Here is a 24,262-nt window from a genome sequence, read left to right as displayed (position 1 = left end):
AGAGGTAATTGTCTGATTTATCAGAATTTAACTTGATTCTAACAGCAGTTCATCACAATAAATTTCTAAGGCTCAGAATGCAACAAAATTGCACATGAAGAAGCACATAGAGAAGTATCCAAGTAACACTTTGCTACAATATAAAACAAACTATTATAAATAAAGAAAATATATAAACTAAATATATACACTACCCGTCAAACGTTTTAGAACAGCCCAATTTTTCCAGTGTTTTCGTCACGGTTTGCGAGCCGTGTGTAAATTATCAAAGGACCCTTTATGCAGGCAGCTCAGATGCAAGTGAGTTTATTCATCACATGGTGATACAAACAGAAATGGCGAAGGTGAGCATGGAAACTAAGCAAAAACCTAAAAACTAATAGTACACGAATATGAAGAAGTACACGAAGGGAAGACGAAAACACGGAACACAAGGGGTGGGAGCAAAGCACCACAACACATCACTATATAGTAGTGATGGGTCCAGCAACACTGATGCACCGACGCTTGTATCAAGCTCACAGAGCGAAACCTGTATCGGTGCGTGTGTCGCTTTAAGAAAAAGTCACGTGATCGATACAGCTGCTGTATCGCTCATTACCAACTCGCTAAACTGTGTTTAAAAGGTACCGCATCTGCATCTGTCAATGGGATGAGTCGCCACCAAAACCCCCCCCCAAAAAAACCAAAATTACTCTCGCAAAGATAAAAAAAAAAAAAAAAACATCTCTCCATAACAAAATTGAGCTTGAAAGAAAAAAAAATGTTTCTGCTGTGTGGGATCATTTTGATCTTTTAACTGCAAATAAGGGAATAGTTTGTCTGTCTTTGTTTCAGTGTAATCTATCAGAATAGGAAAAACAGCAATGTGACTTGCAGTGTAAATTATTTATTTTCTATTCTGCTGAGCTTTGTTACACAATCAAAAGCACCTCCTCAGTGTTCAGGCATTACAGAACCAAACATGAAAATGAGGAGACAAACACACCGAGAATGAACACAGGTCGGCCTATATTGACACTGAACTGCTTTATCATCATTTTTTAATTAACATGCGTTTTATTATTTTGAAATCAAGCACCTAGGAAGTCTGTTCTGGACCATGCAGTCCTGAGTTTTATTATAACGGACTGCCAACCCCTTAGTATTGTGGAGAGTGTCGGAGAGAAACATTCCAAGATCAGAGGATCCTTTAACGTACTGGGGGAACAGGAAGACATCTTATCTGAACCTTTTCCACCTGGCTTTACAGTTTTTGTGTACCCCAGCTTCATCTGTGCCTCTGAATTTTCCAAAGCTGGGGAAATGCACCTTAGAACACACATGCATCAACACTACAATGAGCGGGCGGAGGGAGGTTTTGGAGTCTTCTCACACCCCCGTTCTCTGCGACAGGCACGTGCAGAGGGGGGGGGGGGGGGGGGGCTAGAGGGGCTTGAGCACCCGCCCCTTTCCTGATGGGTGCCCAAGGTGCCCTTTTGTTGAGGCAACTTTTTAAAAAAAAAAGTATTATTTTTTTTTAATGTGTGCGTGCGTGCGGAGTCCTGTCTGTGCCCCTCAACAATAATATTTAACTATTAATCACAGTTTTGCTAAATAAAAGGATCTGGCTTGCATCAGTCACATGATCACATTTAACCAATGATCGCCCTCGACGGCAGAACGCGCTGGTTACGAGCCGGGAACGAGCTCACAAAGAGCACGCGCATCTTTTGCGGTCCGGAGCTGTAGGAGAAACACAAGTTAACTCAGAGACACAGACTGATGCAACAAACCCAGTAAGTAGGTGTACAGCGTACACTGTAGTGTGTAGCACCCAGGAGTATTAGCTTATTACGTACACGTTGGTAAGTTGTCTTGTGGCAATTTGACGAACTGAAACAAATGAGCGTGCTGTGTGTGCAACAGCGTGACAAACATTACCTGTCCTTTTATTAACTGCACATGTAGTGCTGGTCATAGCTGCTGGCTACCTGTGTAAGGCTGTCATGGGTCTGTAGCTCTGTCACCGTTTTAGGGAACATATTTAGTTTTAAAGTAAGTTACAGAGCATTTCCTGCCCTTCTGGGGGGATTATATTTCACTAAAAAACGATCTAATATACATGTCCACATAATTATGCATTATTATAATTATAATATATTAAAAACACGCTGTATTTTAAAGAACATACATTAAGATGCAGATTATATTAGATTTATATTTTAAATAAGACAAAATTTGGATTTTACAGCAGTAAAATGATTGTATCTCTATACATGTAATAAGCTTTGCCCTGCACAGAGTGGATAGTGAAACAAATGGAATCATCATAAATACATTATTTCATATTTATTACTTCCCCCTCCTCATTGCTTTATTATTGTAGCTCTAGTAATAAATAATAATGTAAGGATTCTGGATCAGCACCATGATGCCCATAGTATATACAGTATTCTGAAGAAGGTCTAAAATGTCAGTGTGTTGCACCAAAATATTTAAGTAATTATCAGTTTTAGTTCTTAGAGTGTACCTCAAAGCACACTGTGTTCTGTTGATCTTATGTGCTGCACAATAATGTTTAATATTTAGTATTTACTGTTATATTACTATATATCATTGTGATGTTGTTTATTGTATTGCTCTCGTTTTCTTCTGCTTGTTTTCTCTTTTCTTTCTCAACAGGTGATCCAGGTGATTGATGTATGTGTGTGTGTGTATATATATATATATATTTTTTTTTTTGTCTGCTTATTTAGTTGGTTTTTGTTTTTTTGCCCTTTATCCCTGTCCCAGGACACAGCTGGGAGTGATTGACAAGATGAGACAGAGGAAACGCAAACTAAACACACTGACATGAGACACGGACCTTCACCACAAAGCAGTAAATACATAGACTGAGGCTACGTCCACACGTACACGGGTATTTTTGAGAACGGAGATTTTCCGTTTTTGTTTTCAAAAATAATCCCGTCCACACGTAAAGGCAGAAATGAAGGAAAACACTGCTAGGAACATGCCAAAGCAACAGGTGGAGATATATTCCTAACCGTGCAGAAATGCTGGCCAATCAGAAGTCTAGAAGCCTCGGTGGGAAAAAGTAAACAAAGCTGGGGCATAGAAGGAGAACCAAGTCGTATGTGTGGAGGGACAGTAACTGTGTGTATATGTAATCATTTAAACACTGCAGAAAGTACAATTAACACTAATAGTATAATAATAGTACCTGAATTGTACGGAGCCCCTCTGATGACATGGTCCAAAAATAAATAAATTGTGGCCACAAAATACCCTCGAAATACTATTTTCGAGAGCACGAAATGGGTATAACGTGGCAACGAATTACGCATTTGTGGCAACATCATATTGATACAATTCCTGGACAGCTGCGTAGAGACACAAGCATGAGAGTAGGCTAAACCTATACACCGTGGACAGAGACGGTATGAGTGAGTTTTATTTTAGGCTGGGAATGAGCTACAATGCATTTTGAAAAGCCTGCAATGCAAGGAACCATTATTACGGAGAGACATTTAAACAGGATACTGAGAGCCCAGTTGCTTTACAGGGCCTGGACGCCGGGATAGATTTTATTGTCAACCAACTGCAAGGGCCTGGGAAGGATCACGGTTATTGGTCAAGTGTTTCGTGCCCACAAATTAGCATTTCGTGCGCACGAAGTAGTATTTTGTGGCCACAATTGATTTATTTTTTGGACCATGTCATCAGAGGGGCTCCGAAGAATTGGGATACAGCCTCTGAGATAGAAAGTGTGCGACCGTGAACTCGACTCTCTTTATGACACATACACACACAGACACACACACAGACACTTGTTTTCAGATTTTAGTGAGGACACCAAAAAGCCTCAAAAATATCCTCAAACTCGTGAGGACGGCCATTTTGTGGGACTCTATTAGCCCACATAGTAGCATACCAACTCTTTGTCCTCACAAACATGTCTAAACAGGTACACACACACACAGACACACACACAAACAGGTTTGTCAGGTTCCTTGGCTCGTTCTCTGCGTTCAGTCCATTGAAGGTGATTATTGAGCCAATCACAGCTACAGAGCTCACTGTGACTCTTCTTCTCTCTACAGTCACACAAACAAACACACTCAGAGACTCTGACAGCAAAACTACAACAATGTGGTGTTAACACTCACCCTGCCTCAGCTCCACCGTCCTCCTGCTGCTCTGACGGAGGCTCAGCTGTTTCTCTTCCTGTTCCCACCTGCTCGGGTGGCTCCTCCCCTCTGCAGTTACAGGAAATCAGGTGTGTGTGTCTCTTGTTGAGACTGGTTCTTCCTGCTCTCTATCATCACATTGGGTGTTTCCAAATTCAGGGAGAGGATGCTTCGAATGCCACATTTGTAGGAAATTGTATCACATGGACGCGACGAAGGCTGTTCAAATTTGAAGTCTTCCAAATGCGTCCTTCATTTCCCTGAATTTGAAGGATGGGTCAGGTGTGTCCTTTGTGGCCCAACATATCCCAGGATTCATTGCGGGCCATACAGGAGATATTTTTCTGATAATGATAGTGATCGAAGTGGGAGTTAATGCAGGAGACGAACACTTTCAAATGTAAGTATATGAAAATCTGGTGGTGCAAAAGTTTTTATAGCGGGTGTGTTGTTAGGCTCTGGGCATCTGCATAGACATGTTCTTTTTTTGAGAATGTGAGGACAAACTTGAAAGAGAGACACTGTGAGAGTGGACACATCCACACTGCTGCTGCATCTGTGCTCACCACGATGGCCTCCTTCAGAGAGATGGAGGACTCACTCTGTCTTCTGGCTGATGTAAGTGTTCAGCTTTGAACAGCTGTCGTTCCAGCTGCTTTTAACTTTGTAGTTTCACATTTGTACAGACTTTATATTTTTTAAAGACGTGTCATAAACCAGTCCTTAAATCATTTTCATTATCACAGATACAGTCTACACTCTGCATCATGAGCTGGTCAATATCGCAAAAGTTGTAATTCGTTTCATGTTTCATGTAAACTGCTCTGAGGTCACAGTGACACCACCAGATGTAGTTACAGCCTCTCTGTCCCCACCATCCCGGCCCACGTAGACCGCAAAGGCCGGGTCCTCCGAAGGATGCAGCCGACGAATTGGAACACAGCTCATGTCTGACAGCAGTTTGAAGAGGAAATGGATTCTGTTCTGTTCTTCACTCATCACCTACCTGACAGCTGACACCTCACACCTGTTTCTCAGCTGCAGGTCAGACAGAAGGACACACAGAGGATGGAGGGAAGGAGGATGGATCTGCTAGTCTGAAAGTTGGTATGTCAGTTTCTGGTCAAGTTTTTGTTCAACAGGAAACATAAACAGAAGCAGGATTCATACCAGCCTCCACTTGAACAGCAGCCTGCTTAAACTGTCTGCGTGTCTCTAGCTGATCTCTGTCTCCTGCTGATGTCACAACGTCTCCGTTTTATTTGAACACTGGAGGTGAAGATGGCAGATTGTTGGCTAAAATGGATGTCTGTGGCATCCTGCATTTAATGTTCAGCATCTTTGTGAAAAACCCTTTAAAAGTTGTTTAACATGTCCAAAAATCCAAAACTGTTACAGATTACAAAGATGTTGTTTCTATGGGCTCAGGCTGTACTTGCTAGTTCACATTTCGGTAGTAATGTTGATGATGAGGATCATTATTTGTCATTGCTTTAGTTTTTATTCCACTGTTTCAAGGACATGCACTTAGTAGGGACAGCGGACTGGACAGGTCTTCAGTCTGTCTCGCTCTAAGACAGCTGGGTTAGGCTCCAGCGCCCCCGCGACCCTGAAAAGGATCAGCAGAAGTGGATGGATGGAGGGTCAGTTTGTCAACATTAGAAAAACAAACATACTACCTGCCTTAAATGTGAAATGGACGGGCTTTATGTTTGCTCGTTGTTTGCTAAAGAGACTTTTCTGCAGCATTTCTCTCCCGACTTCTTTGTAGCACCTTTCACTGTCACACATTTGATCTTTACAGCAGGGCTGTGCCATATCATATACCATACTATAGAATTTTGACATAGTAGCTATATAATGTTACTCCTACTTTATAGATCTCCATCACCCGATCCTCCGAAAACCTCTTGGAGTTGGCAGCACTCGACTGAGCCATTTTGTGCAGAAGAAGATTAAAATTATGCTTTAAACTCCAGATGTTATCTGAGCTCAGATCCTAAAGCCAGACCTCTGCATCTTCATTCTTGTGGAAAAGCAGAGCAGATGTTGTTTTCAGGAGGATGCTGCTATAATGGCTTTAGTTCCTTGCAGGTAATTATGACGACAGCGGAAGCAGCAGGAACAACAAACAGCCCAAACTAACAGACAAACTATTAATGAAAGTCCAACCCAATCTCCTCCATCCCCGTATCCTCCACTATTTGCATCTTCATCTGTGAAACCTGCAGAGCAGAAACAGTGTGTGGACAAAGTTAGCCGGTATGCAGACATGTTTGCTTTTGTTACAGGAGTTTGAAACACATCTGCAGCTCATTCAGAGGCTTTGGGGCCGTACACACTTCATTTTAAATCAGTACAGCCGATCTCACAGCTGCTGGATGTTTCTTTGAATCATAAGAACATTAAGACAAACAAGATGATCATGAAAATCATATTAATGATTGATTTGGCCTACGTTTGATGCTGAACTGCAGTAGCTCCTGACATTGTGCTTTTATTTCGTCTGGGTTAGTTTGCAGCACTGCTGCACAGTTTACATTAAAGTGCACTTTTGCAGAGCAGACGACCCCCTGCACAACTGATGGGGTGAACCAAGGCCCTGCATCAGACAAAGAAGCATTATTTAAACTGTGAGTCATGCAAAGCAGCTCTAGTAGAGTCCTGTAAATGAACAGACTGGATCCCTGTAACGTACCACCTCAGTGACCAGTGGAAACATTCAAATGTTCAGGTAGTCATCCTAACTGACTTGGGGTTTCTGCCAGTGTGTTACAAGTGAAGCAGCTTGCCTGGTCTACACACTGGGACTCGTTTCTTTAAATCACCATTAATACAGTTTCAGCTGCTGACACATTCACTAGTGGGTAGTAATTAAAGCATGCTGCACCACTCATGAGTGCTATCATTCAGCACTCTCATTCATTTGTCTTAAAGCTGGTAATTAAACTCCCTGATGCCTCACTCTGTCTCACTCTTTTCTGTGTGTGAGAGAAAGAAGATGCAGCTGTGTTTCTAACAGCTGCTCTGGAGGAAGCCCTGCAACTCTAGAATCTCACCTGAGTCTGTGACTGTGAGCTTGATGGAGTGCCTGAACTCCTTGATGACTCTCTCACCACAGATGCTGTGGTTGGTTGGTTCACTCACTATGTATTAACAGACCTCTCTGCATTGAATCATATCTGTTATTAATCTCTGTCTCGCTTCCACAGCATGTCTTCATCCTGTCTTCCTTCTCTCACCCCAACCGGTCAGCAGATGGCCCTGCCCCTCCCTGAGCCTGGTTCTGCTGGAGGTTTACGTTGAAACCAAGCACACCATTGTTTTTCTTGTGACATTACCAATAAGTTTGATGTGTCACATGGCCCTCTTCCTATTGAAAAAACAAAAGTTGTATCCAAGATGGCCGACTTCTAAATGGCCACCATGGTCACCACCCAACATGAGGAGTTTGCCCCTCACATATACTAATGTGCCACAAACAGGACTTTAATATCACCAACCATTCCCATGTTATTACGGTGTATCCATATAAATGGCCCACCCTGTACTTACATTATAACCAATCCGCTCCTTTATCCTCACTTAAAATATTTTTACTGAACTATTGTAATATTTGCTGCCATTGCTGCTGTCCTCTTGGCCAACTTACTCTTACAAAAGACATGTTTAATGTTAATGAGATTTTTTTTTAACTAAATAAATAAAGGTTATATAAAAGTCGCTGCCAAAAACTGATCGCGGCTTCTACCTTGTTACACGAATGTTGTTTGTGGCTCAAGATGACTTTATGTCATCCACGAGGGAAGCATTTGACATATGTTTCACATATTATAGCCCAACAAGTTACTTATAGCAGTTTAAATACGAGCAATCACTTTTTGGCAAATACCAGAAATCACTTTTTGGCAGACAATCACTTTTTGGCACAACACCGGTGTCTAGCAGGTTTTATATTTTAGAAAGTTTAAAGCTCAGCTTAATAGAAGTAGTGTGGTCGTGAGTTTTGCATAAACAAATTTGTGCAAACCTCAATGAAGTGAAGCAACATTATAAAGAAGAGTGAGCCTAAATGACTCCCCAATGATGTGAGAGACTGATAGTCATACAGAAAACAATGACTTTGAGCTGTTGCTGCTAAACGTGCTTCTACAAGCAACTGAATCTTGGAGTGTACTTTGGTTTGTCTGCTCATAAATTGGTGGTTCATGATGATAAATGAACTTCTGAACTGGTTTAACATCAGTGCAGTGGCTGGTCCATTCCTTGATGTATATGTCAACGTTCAAAATGAGCCATTTAAATCAGCTGTGTTGGATCAAGGACACATCTAAACCCTGCAGGACAGCGGCCCCGAGGCCTGGAGTTCCCACCCTCAGTGCAGTGGAAATAGTCTCGTGCCAGTCTTGGTGCTGCCTTTGAGTCTATATTGCCGAACACTGTGCGCACACATTTTTTTCCTTCCTAAACAAACACACATTTGTAAAGGAAAATTTAAATTGAACTCACAGTTGGCGGTTAATCGTTATATAGTTTAGATGTACACCGAGAGACGCATTTAGTGGGACTTTTACACCGCCACAGATTTTCTTCTTCTTTTTTGTTACATTATTGACATATACTAGATATTTTAACCTAAGCAGCAACAATCATGTCTCTGGTACAGGCACTTTCCACCATGCAGGTTAAGCTAAAATGTGACTTGAAACAAATTCTGGGTTTCCGTTCCATAAAGGTTCATTTCATCTGGTAAGTTAGCCCCTGAGGTAACAGTCTATGTGAACATAACATACTCACTGACTCACACTCAACTTGATTGATAGTGATTTCCTGAATTAGGCAAAGCGCACAGAGGAAATTCATTTGCATGTGTTTGTTTTCACAATCACTGAAATCCAAGTTAGGCATGTTTCCCTTTGTTGTTGTTGTTCTTGACACGAGTGCTTCAGTTATTTTCTCATCAGTATGTTAGGACAGAAAGGATTCTGTTGTGGATTTATGATCATCTCACGTGTGTCCATCTTTCAAACTCTTAGATTGTGTAGACATTAATGCAGCTGTCAGACTGTAGGCCAGTTTCTTTGCACTGTAAGCATTGATTGGATGCTACTGTAGCAATCAGTGCTTACACAAAACGTCCCTGCGTAAACCCTCAGACACACAACAAACAGATCAATAGTATCTGAAATTCAGAGTACGGATCTTTTTACACATTTCTCACAGAAAATCACCTAAATCGCTTTCGTGTGAGATGCATATCATGTTTGCCTCATAAAGACTTGCCCTGTATGTATTCATTTCTTTAGACTTTCACGTGGAATTGTCACCTAATATAACAGGTCCATCAGTAAATGGTGTCTATCTTCAGTTTCTGTCTCCTAGACTTTGTCCCTGTCAGGTTACAGCTGAATAGATAGTCATATCATGCAGAGACTGCATCGTACTATAATGCTCGTATGATCGCGTTTGTCATAAGTGGACTGGTCTTGTTGAAACGTTGCATAAACCTTGCCCAGTAAACTGTGAGTGCTAACATTTCTATGGCATATGCAAATACTTTAGACAAATCCCACAGTTGTCTATATTTGTATATTTGACAGTTTAATGAAGCATTTAGAAATCAAAGGTCAGATTAAAATGCTGTATCACAATAGAATGTGATATCACACAATACAATATTTTTAATATCACACACAGCATGAAAGTTTGCTAGTGTATATTATAAAAATATTACAGTATGTTGGTATAACTTTATCCCCTCCTAGTTTTTAAGATACAAATTTTGGCCCACACTGATTTGTGATCATATTCCTCTGTCCACTAAATGAAGATGGAGGCTCTGCTCTTTATTTCTGTGTTTCTCTGGAGAATCCTGGTAACATGATGGCTCTCTGTCTCTAAACACACACGAGCTTAACTCCGAATGAACATGATCAGAGTTCATTGAACCAACTCTGATCAGTCTTTTCTAAGGGTTTCAAGCCTTTCTTGTTCGAGCCTCTCTTTGTTGTTGCTACAGTTATGTGTAATTATTAATAGTATTGCAGATGTTAGCCTCTGCCTGCAGTGTTGATGTGGGTAAAGGCTTTAACCATGGATTAGCGGCAGGTCCCAGCTTGTAAATTGTGGAGCATTAATGCCCACTCCAGCTCCTATAACCAAATATAAACAGTTGGGATGAGAGTTAGCTCAAGCCACTACAACAGCCAGCAAGAATGATCTGTTCATGCTAGCATTAACAGTGCCTATACACATAGCGACACACGGGGGAGGGGCCTAACTAATAACCAAGATGACTACAGGCTTGGAGGTGCTAAAAGTCAGATATACCAGGAGCAGTTTGGGCTTTAGAACAAATTTTGTGTAATTATAACAATATGTAATTTAGGACCTGGTTACATATGATGCTGCTGATTTTTTAAATCTAATTTTTACGTTGCATTAATTTCTTTTTGTCAGACAGGGAATCAAACAAGTTCTGTTTTCTCGAATGAATCCCACTGTTATTTGTTTGTCCTACCAACAGGGATGTTTACATGGTATTCATGACTGCTGCACCTGATGACTTTCACAGCTTGAGGACTGCAAACATTTCCCAACAAGACATGAGTGGTGGGGTGATCGTTGGTATTCCTGATCAGGTGAGGATCTGTTCCCATCAAACCACCAAAACCAGTTGTTCAGGATGTTTACAGGATGAAGAATCCCCAGTTATTCTTTGTGGTTGGAATGTGCCTACATATGGCTGTGTGGGATTCTGGCTTACTTTAGGGTCGGAGCAGTTGGTATGTGGAGCAAATACTGACACAGTCAGAGTGGGCAAACCAGCAATAGGCTTGTTGTCATACCTGGAAGTCTGAAAGCTCCCGATGCTGGATGGTCTTTCTAGTTTTTAATGACAGGTCGTCTAACAAAGCTTCCATGAGGTGCTATAATGGAGACTGTCCTTTTCAAGGAGTTTCTCATGTCTTATCTGAAGGAAACGGTTTCCAAGGCCTAATCCGTGGATCGACTTCCTTCGAGGCGTGGACGTCTATCAGCAGAGAATGTACCTTCACCTATCAGCAGAGAATGTCCCTTAGTCTGTAACACAGTCAAATATATTCTCAAGCAATATTCAAGCATGCCATTCAGCGTGTTAGTACGAGCTCGGGAGCAGCTTGGGAGAACAAGAAAACAGAGACTGCTTCAGATTGTCTTCCCAAATTGACTCAACTTTATTCACAAGTACAACAGTTTATATAGAGGGTAAAATTCATGAGACAGCAGATTTATCAGTTTAAACCAGTACAGACCAAGATAAGGCAGCGTCTTCCTGCCCATGGGTGAAGAAGCATCCTTTGTGTAGTTTATTAGTTCAGATACAATTGTGATTATCTCAGCGACATATTTTCAAGGCACAAAACAAAGAGTTCTTACATTAGTGAAATCTGAAACAAACCATTTGGCCTTCAACAGGCGTCTAAAAGATTAAGAAACTAATGTAGCTGAGGGAGTGATCTCTGTGGTATTTCAACCTTGTACCAGCCTGTGATTCTCACACATCAATTCTTGGGTCAAAGAGAAAAATAACTAAAACAAAGGGGCCTTATTGAATGACAGAGTTTTCCTGCATAATGTCACTATAAAACAATATCCAGTAAATGCTACCATGGTACTAAAATACCTAACAGTTCCCCTCTTTTATTATTTTTTAAAATAATAACTCAAATAGAAAGGAAAAATCACAAATGTAATAACATAATATAAAAAGCAAATCATAAAATGTAATAGTTCACAACCTAATGTTCAATATACACATCAGGAACATCATTGGTAACATCTGGCACATCCTCAGGATCAATTTGTGCTAATTGCAAATACATTGAAGTAGCTGTACTGGTAGCTATATGGGTTATCATTGAGCGTACACAGGGTATCACACAACAGGCAATAATCATCAAAAACAAAATAATACATGCTACGACTGTTAGAAAGGCTATAATTAGTTCCTGTTCTAGGGGGTGCATAAGATGGTTTATTGGTGGTGTCTGTGTTGCTTTCTACTGATTTTAGAGAACGTGATGAGTGTACTAGGTGGGTGTCTTGCCAAGTGGAGCATGAGGTATTGTCAGCAAAATGTGGCTTGCAGAAATGTGAACAGGGTTGCAGTTTACAATACGAAATAGTAAATAAAAATCCTAAAGTTAATGCAGTAGATATGATTAATAACCTAAATATATAAAAAACACAGTTCTTCAGTCGTCTCCTGGCCTGGTCCCAGGTTCGAGAGACCCCGTATAAGCGTCGTGTGATGACAATGGGCATTTCATTTTCTCCATTATCAGGATGAAACGAGTCTATCTTTATCAGGTTAGACATTGTGTGGTACTCTAGGCTTTCTGTTCCTGCTGGATGTTCGAGTACCTTGCTGTGGCTCTTTCAGGCGTTGTGTGTTAATCAGTGATTGTGTGTGTGTAGGTGTATTGAATCCGGGCGTTGGCTCGCCTGAGTCGTCATCTACTTGATCCGACGCCTTAGGTGGTTTGGTGGGGCTGGTCTTAACCCTGCTGGCATGAATCCACTGAGGTTGTCCGTCTGTGAGGATGCTGGTTCTCGTCACTGCAAGTACAGTCTGGGGGCTGGAACACGCGGCCTCCCTGAGTGCCCTTGGTTTTAGCGACTTTACCAACACCGCATCTCCTGGTTTCCACGGATGGGTTGGATCTGTGGAAGGGAGAGGCTGAGAGAGACAAACTTTCTGATAGTTATTATTCAGTGTTTCTACCAGGTTATGAACATAGTCAGACAATGCAGTGTCTATGTCCCCTTCTAATAGCGGTGCCCCTCTGGAGGCTGACCATGGTGTTGGAAACGGTCTTCCCATGATTATTTCAAATGGAGATAATTTGGTTGCTGCGGATGGAGTCATTCTAATCTCGCAGAGGATTTGAGGAAGTAGTTTGATCCAGGTCATTCCTGTTTCTATCATTGCTTTAGTCAGGCGATTTTTTATGGTCCTATTCATTCTTTCTACAACTCCTGAACTCTGAGGATGGTATGGCACATGATATTTCCAGTCTATTGCTAGAGTTTTAGCACACTTTTGAATTACTTCTGATGTAAATGAAGGTCCTCTATCACTGTTAATTTGGTGAGGTATTCCAAATCTGGGTATTATTTCATTGCACAACTTTTGACAGACTACTTCTGCAGTTTCTTTTGATGTTGGATAAGCTTCTACCCATTTACTAAATTGATCCACTATTACCAGTAAGTACTTGATGCTTCCTTGTGCTGGCATGTGTGTAAAATCAATTTGTAATGTATAAAATGGGAAATCTGGTTGTGGTAAATGCTGATGTTTTGCTTTTGGTTTTCCTACATTAGTTCGTGCACATGTTAGACAGGTTGCTAATATGCGTTTTACTGCGTGTGATGTTTTCGCGATTACAAATCTTGATTTTATTGCTCCTATTACCCCTCTTTGTCTGACATGACTCACACCGTGAAAATGGCGGACAAGGATTGGCAGTAGTGAAGATGGGAGGGCAATCAAACCCTCAAGGTTTTTGTATAAGCCGTCTCTGTTATCTAAGGTACAATCATTACTTTCCCAGTAAGTGTAATCTAAGGCAGAGGCTTGCTCTTGTATGAATTTTAGGTCAACATTTGCTTCTAAATAGTCTGGGAGCGTGACAAGTGGCAGCTGTAAAGGCAAAGATAATACTTCCTTTCTGGGTGGTTGCTGTGAGGCAGCAGCTGCTTTCGCGGTTACGTCTGCAAGAGCATTTCCCACTGCTTCGTCTGTGTCAGCCGTGCTGTGCCCCTTCGTTTTAACAACTGCAATTGCCGATGGCAGCTGTATAGCCTGCAAAAGTCTTTGAACAAGGTCAGAATTAGCGATCGATTTTCCATCAGCAGATCTAAATCCTCTTTGTCTCCACAATGTGCCAAAGTCATGCACCACACCGAATGCATAACGGCTATCAGTGTAAATTGTTACCCGCTTATCCACATGGAGCTCACAGGCGCGTATTAAAGCCATGAGCTCTGCTTTTTGTGCTGAGTGAAATGGTAATGAGTGAGCCTCTAGTATGATGTCAGGCAATGTCACCACCGAATAGCCACAAAGAAATAAGTTGTCATTTGGTTTTGAACAGGACCCGTCCACATAAACAATGACTGAGTCTGGGATTGGTGTCTGCTCTAAGTCTGGGCGTGGTGCTGTGGATTCCTGTATACGTGTCATACAATCATGATCGTCAGGGTCGTCTGAACCATCCTGTCGGTCAGAGGAACACAGCATACGAATGAGTAAGTGTGCTGGCGAATTGGGTGTGCTGCTTGCTTTTATAGTGAGATTTGCTGTTGAAGTCAGTGTAGCTTCATAACCTGAGCGACGTTGTGCGGTCATGTATTGTGTAGTTATGTTTGCTAGAATGGTCGTGACCTGGTGATTGGTGTGTAGAATAGTGTCATGTGAGAGTGTGAGCTTCTCGCAGTCCCTTATCATGATAGAGCAAGCTGCTACTGCCCTCAGGCAGGCCGGCATCCCCTGAACTACTGCTGGCAGCACCTTTGAGTAGAAGGCTACTGGATGGTAGCCACAGCCATGCTCTTGGGCCAATACACCTGCGCAGGTTGTGCCGTTCTCTGTGACGTACAGGTGGAACGGTAAGTGGTAGTCAGGCAGACCCAAACAAGGGGCGGAGGTCAGCGCTCCCTGTAATGCATTGAAAGAGGCAGTCATTTCTGTGGACCACAGTATTCGAGGAGGCTTGTCTTTTTTGCAGCATTCACGCAGAATGTGGTCATGAAAAGAACAGTCTGGTATCCACTGTCTGCAATAGTTCACCATGCCTAGGAAAGACAGCATTTCCTTCTGTGTAGTGGGCTTAGGGACAGAGGTCACAGCTTTGACCCTGTCTGTAGTCATGGAACGTTGTCCGTGAGACAGTGTAAATCCCAAATATTGAACAGAAGTCTGACAGTACTGCATTTTCTTTGCTGATGCTTTGTGGCCAGTCTGTTGGAGGTGCTGGAGTAGCATGTGTGTGGCAGTTTGACATAGTTTTTCACTTTCAGCACAGAGGAGGAGATCATCTACATACTGGATCAGAATACAGCCCTCTGGAGGAATGAAGCCGTCCAGGGTAGCACGTACCACCATTGAGAAAGCCGCAGGGCTGTCTACCATGCCTTGGGGTAAGCGAGTCCATGTGTACTGCTTATCTCTATGTGTAAAAGCAAATATCGGCTGTGTGTCCTCATGCACAGGTACTGAGAAAAAGGCGGAGCACAAATCCACCACTGTAAAATGTGTGGCTGTTGCTGGAATAGATGTCAGTATGCTGGGAACATCTGGGACGACAGGTGGCAGAGGCATAATGACTGCATTAACTTGCCTTAAGTCTTGTGTGAAACGCCATACGCCAGGTTTGTTAGGCTTTGGCACAGGATTGACAGGAGTGTTATATGGAGATACTGTGGGCTTTATTACTCCAACTGTCAATAAATCTCCTATGATGATGTCTAAGGCTGCGGCTTTTTCAGCGGAAATGGGATATTGCTTGACATATACCGGCTTGTTGTTTTTCAGCTGAGCATGATAAGGTGTACAGTCAATAAATCCTACATCATTCTCACCTCTTGACCATAATGTCATGTTTTGATATTCAGCTGGCAATGTGACAGCAGAGATAGTACAGTGTATGGGGTAGGTTAGATCTGTGTGTCGACATGGTGCAGTAATGTCATAGCCTATGTCTGAGTTATGTGACAAAACCACTGTTCGGCCTTCACTGGTGTGAGCAGTTATCATGTTGTTGAACAGTGTGAGAGAAACAAATATGTGGCTTCCAGGCATGGGGCTACCTGGTAACGGTGTTTGCACATGTTTTTGACACAGAGTGTGACGTGGGGTACCAGTCAGATGGATATTGAGTTCATTCTCCGCTGAGGCGTCCAGCTGACACAGAGGCTGTTCCTTCTCCATGGTGTCGGTGCAAAGGGCAGAGAAAACATAGCTGTTATCAGTATCTGCAAACATTTCACCCTTTGTGTTAAATGAAATACACAAGTTCATTTTTGCCATTAAATCTCTGCCTAATAGATTCACAGGCGAGTTTGGAATAATTATGAATGGATGATATGTAATTTCGTCTGGTTTTGGGCCCCAGCGTGTTTTTAGAGAATGAGTTTTGGGGCATTGCACTAGAGTTCCGTTTATTCCCATGGTGTTGATGCACACAGAGGAAACAGGCCCACTATAGAATTTTCCAGACAGTGAACTTTTAGTGGCTCCACTGTCAACTAAAAAGGAATAAATCTTTTCACCTATTTCTATATCTAACATGGGCAAGCTTTCTGTGTTACGGGACAATTGCAAATGCAGCATCGTGTGTAGTGCTTCACACTGTCCCTCATCATCACCTGGGCCTCCCTATGGTTGGTCCAGTCTTTCGTTATCATATGGATGGGGATTAAAATGTGGATTATAAGGTTGCTCCCTAAGTGCAAAGGGGCCGTTTCTTTGATGTGATTCCTGTCTGCGTTGCCAGTTACCTTGTCTGTAAGAGCTCTGCCGACGCCTAGTGGCAGGAGCTGGTCCTGTGTTTTGTGGTTGAGACCTATGTGCTGCTGATTTGCATTCCCTCCTCCAGTGTCCTATTTTTCCACAGTAAAAACATACGTCTCCACTCCTATCTCTCCTTCTGAAATCTCCCTGCTGCGCTTGTTGAGGGGACGGGGCCCCTGCATACATCATTTTTTCACTTTCCTCTGAGCCTTCAACATCAAAATTCAACATCATCTTAACACTTTTAGCCTTCGTGCTGTTGGGAAAAGATCTGCACCAGCTTTTGTTTTGACAAGTGTGATAAAGTTCTTTATTTTCATGTCATAGAGATTATCAGTGGCAGTCAGCTTCAATAGTTGTGAACATTCTGGATGAATATTGTTTAAGAATGTTGTTATGAAAATCTGATCATTTCCTCCTTCAGGCATGCATGCCTCATTAGTCCAGCAGTGCATGAAACGTTTCATAAACACTAGAATGGATTCATCTGGCTTTTGCTTACACATGGTTACTGCATTTAAATCAATTTTATCTCTAGACATTGTGAGCAGAAATTTCTTTAGATTTTGAAAAAAGGCTGTGATTTTGTCATCGTTTATCCACAAAAACGAGGTGGTGTTGGCTGCTTGGTCATTTTTAGGGTCTAGTTCCTCTACTTCTTCAATAAGCTGAGATTCAGTCACACCTGGAATTCGTTGACATAATATATATCTATAGTCAGGCCCACCCAAGTGGTGGTATCTGGTACTTCTCTGTAATGCAGAAACAAAGGCTGTAGGATTTTGTAGAGGATCGGGAAGTTCTTTAATGGTTGCTGCTAACTCTGAAATTTTAGGGGGTTGAATGCAACACATGTCCCCTATTATCATGAACAGGAGGGAGGTGCTGACGTCATTAAATTGTGATCCCTGCTTTTCTTTATAACGGGTGTTTTTGTGGGGGCCCTCTTGAGTTTTTTCCTCTTTTCTCTGCTTTAAGTAGTTCCTTATTAAATTTCTGGTGTTAGTTATTGCTTTTGGCACAGTCAAACCATTCGCTACTCTAGTGTGGCGCTGAACATGATTATCTATGACGGAAACGGCTTCCTGCAGTTCGGCTTCCGTACGTTCAGTTAAAGGATCTTTCATGATTTCCTCACACTCTGCCATTAACTGTTTTGTTTGCTTTTTATGTTCCTGTAACTCTCTTTCTCGTTCAGTGTATTCTCGTTCCTGTCTTTGATCTAGGTTAAACCAGTCATCTTCTTCTGATTTAGGTGTCATTTCAGTGCCTTCCTCACTCTTTTGGGATTCTGCTGTTATATCAGGATATACGCGCTGATGACGTGCAGCCGCCGCAGCAGCTATTAATTCTGTCTTTTCATCATAAGGCGGCGGAGCCGTAGGTTGAACGGATGGGCATATAAGGCTAGTTTTTTCTGCAGTGGATTTACTAGAGCCTACACTGGCTTGATTTAAAGCATTTACGTCTGGCTCGGGTCCTTTTTTCCATAGTGGTAGCATGCGATTGGTCACATCACGACATTCTATCATATATTTTTTACAGGACTTTTTAATCAGCCTACTTTCCTTATCACAAATAGTATTTAACATTTCTACTGACCTGTTTTCTGGCGATAATCGTTCGGGATAGGGCTCCGGAAATACATTAGGATGCATTAAAGTTATAGTTCTTAAGTTCGAGACGAAATCAGTCACGTAAGCACTTCCGCATGTTCTGGATACGTAATCATGGAAGTCTTCATTGATTCACGAGCGTGGGTTAAACGTAACCGGAAGTGGGAGTCGTACTGAGCCGCTATTTTTATATTTTATTTTTTTCGGTTTTACAGTTAATTTTGATTTTTTATCGGACCCGTCTAAGGTCTTTGAATTATTCTGACCCATGGTCAGTGATTTCCAGAGGGGTTTAGACGCTTGAAGGATTTAAGTTAGTTTTTATTTTTGCTGTGGCACACCTGAGGTCACTTGATTTTTTTGCTAGCAATTTTATCTTTTTAGTGAGCAACTTCTCACTTTTTAACGAGCAACTTCTCGTTTTATGACCCCAGGCAACTTCCTGTGTCCTTTCTGCTGGTGAGCAACTTCTTAGTTTATGACAGCAGGCAACTTCCTGTGTCCTTTCTGCTTTTATTTACAAAACAACAGGCAACTTCCCGTGTTTCTATGTGGGCCACTGAAGAAGGCCTCGTCAGCGTATCCCGTTTCTATGTGGATCACTGAGAAAGGCATAACACAGTCTTATAAAATAAAAGACGAGTGCCTACCTTCGTCAGGATCCCACTTCTGACACCAAAATTGAAGGAAACGGTTTCCAAGGCCTAATCCGTGGATCGACTTCCTTCGAGGCGTGGACGTCTATCAGCAGAGAATGTACCTTCACCTATCAGCAGAGAATGTCCCTTAGTCTGTAACACAGTCAAATATATTCTCAAGCAATATTCAAGCATGCCATTCAGCGTGTTAGTACGAGCTCGGGAGCAGCTTGGGAGAACAAGAAAACAGAGACTGCTTTAGATTTTCTTCCCAAATTGACTCAACTTTATTCACAAGTACAACAGTTTATATAGAGGGTAAAATTCATGAGACAGCAGATTATCAGTTTAAACCAGTACAGACCAAGATAAGGCAGCGTCTTCCTGCCCATGGGTGAAGAAGCATCCTTTGTGTAGTTTATCAGTTCAGCTACAATTGTGATTATCTCAGCGACATATTTTCAAGGCACAAAACAAAGAGTTCTTTCATTAGTGAAATCTGAAACAAACCATTTGGCCTTCAACAGGCGTCTAAAAGATTAAGAAACTAATGTAGCTGAGGGAGTGATCTCTGTGGTATTTCAACCTTGTACCAGCCTGTGATTCTCACACATCAATTCTTGGGTCAAAGAGAAAAATAACTAAAACAAAGGGGCCTTATTGAATGACAGAGTTTTCCTGCATAATGTCACTATAAAACAATATCCAGTAAATGCTACCATGGTACTAAAATACCTAACAGGCTGGTTGAGCTGTCCCTGAATGTCCTCGAGGCGGGAGTAGGCTAAGTCGGAATGTTTAAAATGCCCAACTATTTTCCGTCCCACTGCTTTAGCATCAGCTATGCTCCTCTGTGCTAATAAGCGTGGGTAAATAAGCGTGGGCAAACTCTTTGTACTCGTTGTCGTGTTGGGATTTTAGGTGCTTGATTAAATTACTTGTGTTAAATGCGCTACCTTTTGAGCCTCCTCTGGACAATTTCGATGAGCACAATTTGCAGTCCGTCTTTGTTTTCGTGTCTTCGTTCACTTTGAAATACCGGTAGTTCCACACGGCTGACTTGTCTCGCCTCGCCTTCTCCCAGCTCTGAGATGCAGCCGGGGCCTGGGGGCGGGCACTCGGCGCCTGTGATTAACCCCTTACATGCCGCTCAAACATAGACAGGTCTCAGACCGTGGTATCAGTCCTCGGTATCGGGGAACTTTTAACGAGTACTTTAGAAAATGTGGTATCGAGGCCGATACCAGATGCAACCCTACCTCAGATTAAATATTTCCCAAAGTAAATTGGACTGAACTGGCCAGTTAAATACACGAGGGGATACAAATAGAAAAAAAATTATCTAAAAACAAAGAATGAAAACCAACTATTAATTTAATACTTAAGTCTGTGAAGGTTCTCAGTCATCCAGGTCATCGTAGTCTAAGGAGCTTGGAAGGAAAAGCGTCTGGACTTCTTGAGTTGCTTGAAGACGTTTCACCTCTCATCCGAGAAGCTTCTTCAGTTCTAAGGGTCAATGGTGGGGAGTCCCAGACTTAAAACCAGTGGGAGTTTCCCCCCAAAGAGGGACAAAGGACCCCTGATGATCCTCTACCTAATCACATGAGCCAAGATGTGAAAGCGGGTGTGGGTCCTAATCAGCCAGGGTTTCGGGTGAGCTCATTGTGAAACCTGGCCCCACCTTATCATGTGATTTCCTGAGGTCAGATGGCCCAGGATGTAAATGGTCTGAGATCCCTTCCCAGACGCCTTAACGTCCAGTGAAAACAACACATCATTTTCTCTCCAGTTACCCTCAGCAGTCCAACAGACCTCCAGCACCAGTAAAACATTAACCAGAAATAGTTTATGGGACATGTGTTGTTATTTATGTTTGTGGAAATGTGCATTAAAATTAAAATAAAGATGCTGGTGTCTGACGTTACTGACTTCCCAATTGTGTGGCTTCTGGTGTGGCCTTCACAATTCAATTTTCAATTCAATTTTATTTGCACAGCGACAAATCACAACAATATAAAGTGCCTCAAGGCGCTTTATATTGTAAGGCAGACCCTACAATAATACATACAGAGAAAAAGCACAACAATCATATGACTCCCTATCAGTGAGCAGTCTGGAGACAGTGGGAAGGAAAAACTCCCTTTTAACAGGAAGAAACCTCCAGCAGAACCAGGCTCAGGGAGGGGCGGGGCCATCTGCTGCGACTGGTTGGGATGAGAGAAGGAAGACAGGATAAAGACACGCTGTGGAAGAGAGACAGAGGTTAATAACAGGTATGATTCAATGCAGAGAGCTGCATTAACACACAGTGAGCGAGAAAGGTGACTGAAGGAGAAATACGCATTGCATCATGGGAATCCCTCAGCCACATACACCTGTTGCACTACACAACAAATGCAAGCATGTCAGTTTTATTCATTTTATGCTCATCTTCGTACAAATTTTAAAGGTAATGCAGGCAAAACTTTGTAAGTATCTGAGTGATTGGATGAAGCGGTTTGATGACGTAACACGCTATTTTAGTTTAAAATGCTTATAATGTTATGATAAATGGTAGTTTTGTTGTTACTTTTACAATATTATCCATCCTTCAGCTTCAGCGAACATGACAGTTAGCAGTGTAATAATTCCTCTGTGATAAAGAAAAATTAGCTTGTTTTCTTTTTGTGTGGGAGCTCGCACAGTGTTTCAACTTTACAGCCTTTTAATATGAAAGTCCTGTCAGTACACTTCCTTTTTACATCATTTCACACTTGCCCCGTGAAGGGCAACAGTCTGACGTCTGCTTAGCCAGGAAAGCTTCAGCTTGTTTCTTTCCGCACATCTTCCTCTTCACTGTCGGTGGCTCATAGACATGTTAACAAGCATGGACGTATCAAAACTTTGCTTGATTTTGCTGTTACCACTAGCTGTGTCCCATGATGCTGAAGGTAATACAAGGAAACTATTTTCATTATGCATTATTAATATTTTTAAATTTATAACCTCCTTGCTTTTAGTTTAAACTAAACACATTATTATGGGATTAAAAAGATGGTTTAACATTCACAAAATATAGAAACTAAAGTCCTCTCTGACACAGGCTGAAACTTGTATTTACCGTATTTTGCTGTCCCTGTTTACAGAGACTGTTGTGAAGACAGTCAGGAGAGAACACGATGTCACTCGGATTTGCAACAAGGAAAGTCAGACTACTATTGTTTTGATTATCTGTAAGATCAAAAGACAGAGGGACACAGGAGGAGAGTGTCATCTGCTGTATCGACACGGAGAGAACGTTACTCAGGAATGTGACCCCAGGTTCTCAATAACAAAAGAAAATCAGACTGCCTTTCTGGAGCTGACCAGTTTAACACCAGCTGATAGTGGGAACTTCACCTGTGAGTGTACAAACACTGAAGGGACATATATTGTCCATATCAGTGTCACTGTGGAAGGTAAATGCATTTTGGTTTCTTTATCTGACACAGTTATTCAGCACTGTGTTAGCATTGTATTGACCTGCTTATGTGTTTTTTATTCTTGTAATTTGTTCATTTCTTTTCTTCTTATTTTCACTGACAGCAGTTTAAATACTTTCACTGACTCATTTATCAGGTACATCTTTGAACCGAGTTGGACCACCTTCAGCCATCAAACATGTCTTCATTTTTTGTGGCACAACAAGGCGCTAAAAACATTCCTCAAAGATTCTCAAGACATATTGAAATTACATCATCACACAGTTGCTGCAGATTCGTCAGCTGCTCTTACTTGAAGCAAACTTTCTGTTGCACCACATCCCAAAGGTGCTCTGCTGGATTGAGATCTGGTGACTGCGCAGGCCGTACATGATTTGAGCGCCGTGACATGGTGTGGTATCCTGCTGGAAGCAGCCATCAGACGATGGGTATTTTTTGGGCATAAAGACATGAATGTGGTCAGCAACAACCTTCAGGCAGGCTGTGGTGTTTAAATGATGCTCAGTGGTTACTACAGGGTCCAAAGTTTGCAAAGAAAATCACCCACAGAGCATTACACCACCAGCAGTCTGAACTGTTAGAAATCAACTCATCGGGCAAGGCATCGTTTTTTTAGTCTTCTGTTGTCCAGACTTGCAAACTGTAGCCTCAGCTTGCTGTTGTTAGAGGACAGCAGTGATATCCAGTGTGGTCCGCTCTGCCTCAAGGTTTGATGTGTAAACAGCATTTTTACCCAGAGAATCACAGCTCACTGGATATTTTCTATTTTTCAGACCATTGTCTGTGAACAGAGATGATTGTGTGTGAAAATCCCAGCAGATCAGCAGTTTGTGAAGCACTCGGACCAGTAACATGTGCCATGTTGCTCTGTTTGAGCATTGATTTGCTGACATTTTATTATTTTATTAACCTTTATTTAACCAGGAAGATGAAGCTGACATGTGATTGACAAATGAAATGAACACTGAAATATTTGTGTTACACCCTGAACAAGTATACCTCATAAAGTGGCCAGTGAATGTATATAAGCAGTTGGACCAATTTCAGTTCATAGTAATATTCAGAAAAGATGCAAAAGAAGAAGAAGAAGACAAAAGAAAGGAGCACAGTGACAATATTTAAAGCTCTGTGGTTATAAAACTGGGGTTTCATTACTTCACTCAGAGTTTCAGTAGACGTAAACTGTGTTTGATTTGTGTTTTGATTTCCAGGAAATGAAAGTAAATGATTTTACTGACAAATGCATCTTTTCAATGATTTAGACACAAACGAGGCCCACACTTCAGCAGACAAATCTTTTTCCGTTTATCTGCCCGGTGTTGTGATCATCTTTATAACTGGAGTTATCGTGGGATTTATCTACTGGAGGAAAAGTAATGGGTGAGACTATTTTTGCTGCAGTAATTCAAAGATGATATAGATGTAGAGAAAGTAAAAGGAAACATCACATTTCAATAAATGAGAATTCGCTGTATGTTAAACATCATGTCTAGAATGAACACTTTTTATCCTTCCAAAAATAATTATCATTATTAATATAGAAGATAATATAAATGTAGATGTTCTTACTTGATTTTTCTCTGTTTGAATGTGAATAGTGTTACACTAATGCTGACATCCTTTCTTATCAACGTGGCTGCTTAAGGTCAGGAACATCTGGAGTGTCTGTACCTGAAAATCCCAACGGTTTGGTGAGCAATTTATTGCTACGATCTACAGCAGCTAGTTAAAAGTTTGCCAGTAAACATAAAACATGTACATTTATGTTTTAGGATGTTACTTATATAGATAATTACAGATTAGTGTTATAATACTA

General features: G+C 41.6%; 1 protein-coding gene and 1 long non-coding RNA gene across 4 annotated transcripts in view; one reads left to right on the top strand and one right to left on the bottom strand.

The window, feature by feature from the left end:
- LOC146642787 (NACHT, LRR and PYD domains-containing protein 3-like) overlaps window positions 1-4,288 on the bottom strand; it is a 204,838-nt gene extending 200,550 nt beyond the window's left edge. Inside the window, exon 1 of the mRNA XM_085397193.1 lies at window positions 4,152-4,288. The gene's annotated coding sequence lies outside the window, so the exon portion shown is untranslated. The remainder of the gene's footprint in view (window positions 1-4,151) is intronic.
- On the top strand, window positions 1,950-7,959 carry LOC146642786 (uncharacterized). 3 transcript variants are annotated; one of them, XR_014909502.1, is made up of 3 exons: window positions 1,950-2,902; window positions 4,086-7,301; window positions 7,385-7,959. It is a non-coding gene; the product is annotated as an uncharacterized LOC146642786 (long non-coding RNA). The 3 variants fall into 3 exon arrangements; XR_014909504.1 differs by having other exon boundaries at window positions 1,954-2,902; window positions 4,086-5,815; window positions 6,053-7,959; XR_014909503.1 differs by having other exon boundaries at window positions 1,955-2,902; window positions 4,086-4,790; window positions 5,065-7,959.
- The last annotated feature ends 16,303 nt before the right edge of the window (window positions 7,960-24,262 follow it).

Source organism: Rhamphochromis longiceps, linkage group LG23, assembly GCF_057381845.1.
Source record: "Rhamphochromis longiceps isolate RC_006_pf linkage group LG23, R_longiceps_female_GT1.1, whole genome shotgun sequence".
Lineage (NCBI taxonomy): Eukaryota > Metazoa > Chordata > Actinopteri > Cichliformes > Cichlidae > Rhamphochromis > Rhamphochromis longiceps.
This window is presented reverse-complemented; position numbering and strand designations above follow the sequence as displayed.